This window comes from Artibeus jamaicensis, unplaced genomic scaffold, assembly GCF_021234435.1.
Source record: "Artibeus jamaicensis isolate MK-2021 breed Jamaican fruit bat unplaced genomic scaffold, CSHL_Jam_final scaffold_1283, whole genome shotgun sequence".
Taxonomy (NCBI): domain Eukaryota; kingdom Metazoa; phylum Chordata; class Mammalia; order Chiroptera; family Phyllostomidae; genus Artibeus; species Artibeus jamaicensis.
Window position 1 is genome coordinate 18672424 of NW_026522028.1, and position 10337 is coordinate 18682760.

General features: G+C 38.6%; 1 long non-coding RNA gene across 1 annotated transcript in view; it reads left to right on the plus strand.

The window, feature by feature from the left end:
- LOC119058322 (uncharacterized) overlaps positions 1-7982 on the plus strand; it is a 43082-nt gene extending 35100 nt beyond the window's left edge. Inside the window, exon 3 of the long non-coding RNA XR_008389816.1 lies at positions 7920-7982. This is a non-coding gene — a long non-coding RNA (uncharacterized LOC119058322). The remainder of the gene's footprint in view (positions 1-7919) is intronic.
- Positions 7983-10337: the final 2355 nt, after the last annotated feature.

Sequence of the window (10337 nt, forward strand, 5' to 3'; positions counted from 1 at the left end):
GTTGCAGCCCAGCCAGAGCTCAGAGATCACTCAGCTCGCCTTCCTCTCTCTATTTACCAAGACAAGAAAGTGATGAAGATCTAACCAGCTTTTTTACCCCTATACAAAAATATGTTTCATGTATTCAAATCACATTTGTTGAGTACATGCTCCCCTGACAAACAAGACGAGCCTCAAGGAGCCTACAGTCTGAAGTTGTCCAAGTTTGGGTTTGGATGCAACAATTATGACAAGAACATTAAAGATAATGTGACAAGTGGTTGACAAGTGGAAAAGAATTTGATAGTCACAGGTCTCCTTCAGTTGATTAGTAGGGATGCTTTTGGGTGCAAACAGGAAACCACTCTTATAGGACTGAGTACACTTTTTAAAATAATAAATTTCAGTAAATCTTCATAGAACATTTGCCCTTTTCACATGTGTAGAAAGTTAACATTTTCCCACTTCCTAGCAGTAATATTTGCTACTTTTATTTACTCATGTCATCAATAAAACTTTTATGATAGTTTATTTAGTTTTTTTCTTCCCACCTTCCATTGCATTTCTGGCTTGAAGACAGTGGAAATATTCAAAGTGTTACACTAGAAGGAACACAGAGAAAAGAATAAGTTTCAATAGAACACCATGACCCTGAGAACCCTGATTCATTTATAAAATATTTCAACTGTGATTCATTTTTGCCTAAAATTTAACTTAGAAATTGATCCAAATACAGCCTATATAAATTACTGAGTGGATTTTCATACAGTTAGTTCTACCCCTTCTTCTTCCACCAATGATTTGAGGCAGCTTACTAAAATATAGACATTACTAGATAAAAGCAATAATTGAAGGAGCCAAGGAAAGGGGGACTAAATGGATGGAGAATAATAAAGCCAATGAGAGTAATAAAGCCAATGAGAATTTTAGCATTGTTACTATGATTGCCATCAGATCCAAAACAGTTGTTCAAAGTAGGCCAGAGATTTTTAAAATAATTAAACATTTTCAGTGACAGTTGACATACAATATTATATTAGTTCCGGGTGTACAACATAGTGATTTGACATTTATATATAATTTATGAAGTGATCACCCTAATAAGTCTAGTACCCATGTGACCCTTGTTCCCTCCATTTACAACTCTGAGTCCAGAAAGAAAAAAGAATTCAAGAGGTTATAACCAGATTTCTTTCTTGTCCAGAAATCTCTAAATGGGCACTTCTAGGGGAAGGGCTCTGTCCATTAGCCATTCAGTCACTCATTCATTCAAATGATCGTTATCAAGTACTATACTTCAGTGATAAATAAGACAAACCTCAAGGAGCTTACAGACTGAAATTGCCTCAACTTTGGTTTTGATACAAGAAATGACTAGAAAGGAACATATGTTAAGGGGATTGATAGATGGAAAAGGACTTGGTAATGGTGAAGTTAATTTGTATTCTTGGGACCCACAAAATGGAAGCCACCCCAGTGGCCCAGCCCACGTCGCCCATCTAAACCTAAGTCATCCTGAACTTACGGGACACGCCTGTCAAGGAAACCTAACACACACCAATCACAATTGTCCGAGTCGGCTTCCGCTAGCTTACCTTACCCTAGACAATAGGACCCGCGTGCCCTGTAAAGGAATCTCTGACCTCCTAGCCCATCCCGCCGCGTTTCCATGTCGCCTCTTCTAATATTCTACAAACCTCGCCCTTACCCAGAATCCCTCGGGAAGAGGGCTCCTCTGATTGTGAGGCACTGGACTCCCTCAACCCATGGACTGCATTCCCTTGAATAAAGGACATCAAAGCAGTTAGGAAATTGTTTGTTTTGTCATTGGACAGTAACCACAGGTCTTCTTGATCTGATTAGTAGGAATATCTTTGACCACACACATAGGAAGCCAATTTTAGAGTACTTACTACAGCCCCTTACACAATATACCGCCAATAAATCTTCATTGAATGCATGTCCCTTTAACTTGTGTAGAGAGCTATATTTTCTCTCCATAGTAGCAAGATTGACTACATAAAATTCTTTATATGCCAGCAATAAAGATTTTAAGATCACATATTAGTTCCCTTCTCTTCCATTCTCACCCTCCATTCTATTTTTGCCTTGAAGACAGTGGGAACTTTCACTAATGTTGCAGTACAAAGAACACAGAGAAAGAACAACTTTTCAGTAGAACGCTTTCATTAGGCTCACTCTGACCCTGAGAACTCTGCTTCATTTACATAAAATGTTTCAAATGGCATTCATTTGTTGCATTAAGAAATAACAGGAAGTGAGGCCAGATACATGTTAAGTTACTGTGTTAATATTTGTGTAGTTAACAATAGCTTACTTCTTCACAAATGGCTTGATGCAACTTACAAAAATATAGGCAATATTGGATTAAAGCTATAGTTGAAAGAATCAAGAAAAGGGGAACTTAACAGAAAGAATAATTCAGCCAATGATAAGATAAACAAGTAGGCAATCCACTGGATCCTTTGTCCTTGTGAGCATGGAGGAAAATGTCCTTGTTGAAGTGGGCCATAGATTTGACTGTAAACTTCGGAATGCCCATAGACAGAATGACAATATTTTAAAGGTTTTCCTATGTTCATAAGATATAAAAGCTGGGTTTTTGTTTGATTTATCTGGAGCACAGTTTTTCTTGATTTTTAGTACCAAGAGAAATCCTGATTCCTCGTAAAGGTGATGTGAGCTCTGTGGAAAATGAGTGTCATAAGGAATTACACAGTTCCCCTCAGTGGAAACCATTGCTACAATGACAAAGCACAGTGCTTTAAATCCATGCTGTGAACTATCCAAACTTTCCTGTTCAGTTGAGTCAAGTACACAAGTCGTGAATGGTGTGGCTGAATCCAGGGTAGCATTTACACGATTGTAACCCAGGATGGCAAGTAAATTTCAACTCACATTTCAATTCCAATTCATTCTCGGAAGCTGCCTGCATAACTGCGCTGGGAAGTTCTGTGGCTGAGTCCACACTCAGAATGAAAAAGTTTGGGGATTAACGGTGCAGGATGGGTGAGTGGCTGCTGTCAGCAACAACCTATCTAGCATCTCTGATTTGTAGGAATCAAGGCCTTGCATGCAGGTCTCCCAAAGCAACATTTCTCATTATAGGGTGTTGAGAATTATCCTATGTAGTACAGAGTACAAGGTCATTGATTGTCACTGGTCAAAACTTCAGAGCAGAAAATTTGAGATATGCTCCGGCCCGCGGAGCAATCAACTGGGGCTCGACCACCTACCTAGAACAAATGAGTTGGGGGGACAAGAGGCGCGAAGAATGGCAGCAAGACAAAAGATTCTGATCAAGCTGCAAACTTTATTTTTCCGAACTGGGTATATATATAGGGGGGAGGGAGAGGAAGGAGATTAGGTTGCTTGCTAATTGGCTAGCTTGAGACAAAGAAGGGCCCGCTTATTGATTACTTGGGTGCAACTGGTACTCGTGGACACCTCATGTGCCTGTAGCCGATTGGCTTGGGGAGCGCATGCACACCTCATTTACCTGTAGCCGATTGGCTTTGTGGAGCGCACAGGTTCCTGTAATCAATGCAATGTTTTTAGCTAGAAGCCAGGTGTAAGGTTCCCAACAGAGATATTGGTCCATTTATATGCTTTGAGGAGGAAGGTAGTTTAAAGTTATGTTATGAAAACAAGAGCATCTAACAAAAGTGGTCCAATGCCCCAATGCCTTGTCACCTGTTTATAAAGGGTGGTAGACAAAGTATACATAGGCAAGGCTACACACCTTTGGGCAAACTACAACAGGCAGCCTATTAGGTGATTAAAGATCAAAAAATTCTACTAGATTTTTCTAGCTGCACAGATTTTAGCTTAGAAAAATAAGCACTGTGTGCCAATACCATGGAAAACTTTCAGTGTAACATCCAAGAAGCAGTTAGTGTAAATATTTAAACATCTATGTGGCAATACCAGAAGACTTGTTGTGAGTCTTGGTTTTACTACATGGGAGTCATTATGATTTATTGGTCTTCATTCACAGGGTGAAACAGACAGACAGGCACACATACATCTCATTTAAGTGTTAGAAATATAACGCTGGCAAAATTACACTTAATCAGTTTGTGTAATTTTTGTCTCTAAGTGATAGTGATTAACTTTCACTGAAGTAAAAACATGTTACCCTGTAAAATATAAGCCAAAGTTCCTAATGGTTATGGCTGTTAATTAACCTGCAAAATTAACTAGAATACTCTAGTTTCATAAGATTTTCTCATCTTAAAATAAACCATAAAAGATCAGGATAAAGATAAAAATATTCCAAAACCTTGTTTATGGTAGATCCTGAAAGTGTTTTTTTTTTTTTCTCTTTTTGTTAAGGAGTGAGAAAAATATAGTGTGCCTCAAGATACTTCATTTATAACACTTTTAGGCTTCTTAGAAATCCAGTTTATGATTATGATTAGTCAATTCAGTTATATTCAACAATCCAATATTGATGGGCCATGAGAATGCAACCTTTATATTATTAAGAATTTTTGAATCCAGCCCTGGCTGGTGTGGCTCACTGGATTGAACACTGGCCTGTGAACTGTTAGGCCCGGAATTAGATAAAAGTAGCCAAGAGGAACAAGGAACCCGAGGCAGGCTCCAGACTCAGCAAGGAAGATAGAAAATACAGAAAGTACAAAGAGTGCTGAACAAGATAACCGCCTGTGCATGACCTTGTCTTTGCAGAAAAGTATCCACTGCTGCAAGCAGAAAGCATAGCCATGTGTGTTCCCTCGAGATAGCCAATTGCTAACGGCTGCGTCTGCTTCTGTATTTGCTTGCTTGCTCACCCCAATAAAAACCCTAGGCTGTAAGCGCCAGGCGCGACTCTCATTTGCAGCCCTTTCTGGGCACCGTGTCTCCGGACACCTCGAGAGTTCGCCCCTGCGCAGGTAAAGCTTTGGCCAATAAAGTTCCATCTTAAACTCCTGAAAGTTTCTGACCATTTGTTGCTCACGTTGGTGGATGCTACAGAACCAAAACGTTGCTGTTATGATTTCTGGTCAGGGCACGTGCATGGGTTGTAGGACAGGTTCTTGGTTGGGGTGGTGTGAGAGGCAACCAATTGATACCTCTATCGCAAATTGCTGCTTTCTCTCCCTCTCTTTCTCCCTCCCTTCCCCTCTAAAATAAATACGTTATTTTAAAAATTTTTAATCCTATAATCATTTATTCTTACTTACCAGCTAGATCTTTTGGAATCATGTGGTACATCCAAAGATACACAAACTCCACTTTCCATCAAAATTTGTAATTTAACATTATTATTTAAAAGCAACCTATAAGTATTTATCAAGTGCAAGGGCTAAGCACTAGGTACTAGTGAGTGGAATGCACGGTGATTCTGGCAGTATACATGCATTTTAGTTAGAGGAGTTTCCAAACAGCCCCGATGTCACAAACCAGAGGACAGTGAGGGCCTGCAGGACCCCAGTGGGGACACAAGGAAAAGAGAATTGGCTTCCTCCACAAACAGCCTTTCTGGGAATCAACTCACTGGTCCCAAGAGGAAGGTGCTGCAACCATGTAGTCTTTTCTTGTAAACAATTTTCAGCCCTGGCTGGTGTGGCTCAGTGGATTGAGCGCTGGCCTATACACCATCAGGTGACTGGTTTGATTCCCAGCCAGGGCACATGGCCGGGTTGCCGTATCTACAATTGGCAACTCATTGATGTTTCTCTCCCTCTCTTTCTCCCTCCCTTTCCCTCTCTCGAGGGGTAAATAAATGAAGTCTTTTAAAGAAAAGAATGTTCAATATTATCACTTAATACTAATAGTTAAATGTTTACTCAAGAAGGGGATATGTAAAGGGGATAAAATTGAGTATAAATTAAAGCAAGATTTTTCCTTTTTTCGTTTTCTTTTTGTAAATGTAAATCATTTTTTAATTTTTTCAATTAGTTTACATACCATATTATATTAGTTTCAGGTGTATGCCCCAGTGATGAGACATTATATGAGTTACTAAGTGATCATCCTGATAAATCTAATACCTTCTGACACCAGACATAGTTATTAGAATGGTATTGACCACATTCCCTGTGCTGTACTTGACATCCCCATGACTATGCTGTTACTGCCAATTTGTACTTCTTAATCCCTTCACCTTTCACCCATCTTCCAAATCCCTCTCCCATCCGACAACCATCAAAATGTCTAGATTTTTTTCTTATAAGTCTTACACAGAAAAATAAAATGAAATTTTGATTGGACTAGTCAGATAAAGTAGGATAAGGGAGGATAAAATTAATCAGTTATGCTGGTAATGATCTTGAGATTCAAGTAGAAAGAAGATAATAGATTTGATTATTCTACTCTATTATTAGCCATCTTAATAAGATAAATGAACTTATAATAATAAATTCAGAACTTAGAGAAAATGATAAATGATAAGTTTATAGTATGTGTGATGAAAAAATTATGTATTATATATATTACACTGATTTCTCATTTAATTGGTATCCCATGAGTTTATTAAATGGTAATATTTAGAGAAACATTAGTTAGTCCTTAAACTGGTCCTTTCTTCGTACTTACTAGTTGTGTTCATGGAGATTACCCCAAATAAGAAGAATGGGAGTCAAGAAAGGGACACAAAGATTGATGAAATTTGCAAATTGAAAAGTTATACAGATGGTCACAATGTGGAAAAAAACCTTCATAAATATAGAGCTTTGAACAGCTGAAATGTTGTAGTCACCATAGGGAAAACAGTTTTAAAAGAGAAGAGACTTGGGTCAAAGTCAAACTTCACTTGCACAAGTAGTGAAAAAATTAATTAAAATCAAACTTACTGCATTCTTTCAATATAATACTGGTGTGTCCAAGTTGAGAACTCTTCAAGGTAAACTGTGCACGCCTAAGTAGCTTCTATACAACATTCAAGATTGAACCTGATCATTGGGACCTAAGCCGGTAAGGAGAAAACTCACTACACCTACAGCTAGAAGGTTTTCCACAGAATATGACATGTGGCTTATTTATTTATACATGTGAACAATAAGAGTAATGATGCTGATATTGTCACCACCAACTATTGTCTCCAATATACTAGATTTTGGAGTTGTTTCTGATATTGGGAAACTAGGAATATGTGGTCCCTGATCCAAAAGCATCTGCACAATGAAAGTAGCACCATTTGTTACCTTAAAACGGGGTTCCTCACACTCAGTGTTCTTGACATCTGTGCTTGGACAATGCCCTACTGTGGGGGCTGTACTGTGCATTGTAGGATGTTTAGCAGAATCCCTGGTCTCCACCTACCGATTAGGTGCCCCTGAGCTCCCAGCCCCCTGAAGTTCTACCAAGTGAAAATGTCTCCAAACATTTCTAAATGTTCTTTGAGGGGGAAATTGCCTCTGATTGAGAACCACTGGCCTACAATATAAAAGGTTCGCTTGCAAGGCAAACATCTTTTATTCACCCAAACGATTATATCTTAACCTGATAACAGCTTAAAGAGAGTAGAATCATGTGTTGCCTCTCTAATTGTTCTGAAAATATTGGGGTAATTATTATAAACCTTTTCAAATTGTTTATTATATATCCATTTAATTCTAATTAAATGGTGAAGAATCAGATTTGATTCATACTCTAAAACTTCTGTTCTAGAAAATTAGTGAGTGGTACTAAATAACTGTAGTAGAAGCTAGTCTTAAAAGTGCAGGGTTTTTAAAATCTTATAAAAAGTTTCTCTATTCAGCAATTAAAGGCATTTTAATTTCTTTTAAAGTGTTTCAGCCAAATATATTTCCAAAAACATAAAAATGTACAAAGTAACATCATATTTTAAATTATTTCATGGTTTACTGTAGTAGATTTGGGTGCTATATATTTAATAAACTTTTGTTTGTGATGATCGGGGTTGAAATTAAAAAGCAACATTGGTTCACATTACCTTCGTTTTATTACAGGTAAATGAAACCTACATATATGCCCGCATGCTTTCACAACCCTGATGAACTTTAAAAGGCATCTTGAGTGAGTAAAAAGAATGACTCATGTGTTTTCTTTTTGTGTGGCCTCATATTTAATTTACCCTCCAGAGCAGTAGCTCAATAGTCATGTGCCAAAAAATTGCTTTTCAATAGTGTTGTGGAGTATGAAAAAACATGGAAAAATCTTTTTTTTTTTTCTGTCTCAGGAGATTCAGTGCCTTTCGTATTGCTCACTACAACAGTAATCTCAACTTTTTATCTGTGTTCTCTGAACTTGGAACATTGGAAGTCAATAGTAACATGTTCAGAATGATTGAAACTGCTTTATTTGTCACCATTACCACTGCTACTAATTAGTTATTAGGCTCCTCTTTGTGGAATTGATGAAATGAGCCTTGTAGGAAGCAAGTTACAAGGACATGAATCCTGTGGACATTCACCACTTAAAACTTGTACATCAAAAGAAACACTAAATTTGTGCAAGATTTTGAACAGTGTAAGAAAGTAAAGACAGTATATTGAGAGGCAAGAATTCTAGTATGCAGGTCCATTTTCTACCTATTAGATTGAGATTTCCATCAAGCTATTTAACAATTAATTCACTTTTTGTACTTTCTACGTGATATGAAACATATGGTATCTCTGGATTTGAAGTCAAGTTATTGACAGTGTCTCATATTTGTCACTTGAGTTTTTTTCTTTCTATTCGCCTGACAGGAACTATAAAAGTTGATATTTTGAGCCTTGGCTGGTGTGGCTCAGATTAAGCACTGGCTAGGGAACCAAAGGGTCACCAGTTGAATTCCCAGTCAGGGCACATGTCTGGGTTGCAGGCCAGGTCCCCAGTAGAGGGTGTGTGAGAAGCAACCACACATTGATGTTTCTCTCCCTCTCTTTCTCTTTCCTCCCCCATCTCTAAAAATGTATAAATAAAATCTTTTTAAAACATTGATATTTTGAATCATGCCATCTTCGGCCACAAAGCTAACAATTTCTTTTGTTGTTGTGAAACAAATCCAAACATATAAGCACATCAGCCCATCACCAGGAATTTGCTTTATCCTGATATAAAAATCTTATTACCTTGAGAAATTTTCCATTTTATAGTTCTTTCATATTATGATATATCTATATTAAAACAATGTGAAATAGTCACATATAATGCTATTATAAGTACTGGAAATTTACTCTAACGGAGTAGTGTTCATTCATGATTTCTTTAAAAAATATTATCAGATGCTTATTTGAAGTTTTTAATAAAATATATTTGGAGATAATGGGCAAACCGTACAAACTTCCTCTTACAAATTCAAAGATGAAAAATGTATTAGTGTATTTGAGAGTAATAAGAACACTATTTATTTATTTATTATTTATTTTATTTAATTATTTTTCTCAAGTACAGTTTTCTGTCGATTTCTTCCATCCCAGCCCACCCCTCCCCATGCTCCCCACCTCCCTCCCATTTCACCCCCCTTAGTTATTGTCCCTGTGTCCTTTATACTTGTTCCTCTGAATCCCTCCCCTTATTTATTTATTTTTTTATCCTCATCTGAGGACATGATTTTTTCATTGCTTTTTTCCTGAGAGGAATGGAGGGAGACGAACATGGATGTGAGAGGGAAGCATTGATTGGTTGCCTCCCATACACACCAGGACTGGAGATAGACACGACAGTGGGGGGGGTCGCATGTGCCCTCAATGAGGGATTAAACCCACAACCCAGGCATCATGTGCCCTTGTAACAGGACTCAGCCAGGAGGGCCCCCCCCCAAAAAAAGGATTTGGGATGGGGTCCAGAGCTCAGGGTGTCCAGGAAATATTATGATGTCCTCACCCCCCTTCCCCAGGTGTCAGTTAGAGGAAAGGGCAAATGGAGCAGGGCCATTGAAAGCTGTTTTTTGCATAGCAACAGTTTTGCAGCTAACCTCTGGAATGGTCATTTAACATATCTATAACCTTTAACTGGTTTCATAGATATGTTAAATAGCTGTGGTCAAGTTTTGAGCCAGGGAGAAGGGAGTGGCTTCTACCCAGGATGTAACTGGGGGCTGGTCCCCTGAATTACAGTGCCTGCATGAGAGCTTAGGGTTGATTGGCTCCACGCCATGGGGCCACACCTGACCAAACTAATGATGGCAGCCCAGTAAAACTGGGAGGGTATGAGAGTCCTGGCCGGTGTAACTGATTGTAGGAGGAGTCGGAAATGGGGCTGCAAAGGAGGATGGGCGCAGAGGTTTAGACCCAGATGCAGCAGCCATAGAGGGCGAGAGACACGTGTTTCAGCAAAGTAAGGGTTTTCTCTTGGCCAGGTAAAGGGTGAGCCACCCCCTCTTGGTGAGGTGAAAGAGGGAGCCACGTGGTTTTGGAAGAGTGTGGACCCCCCTCTTTCCC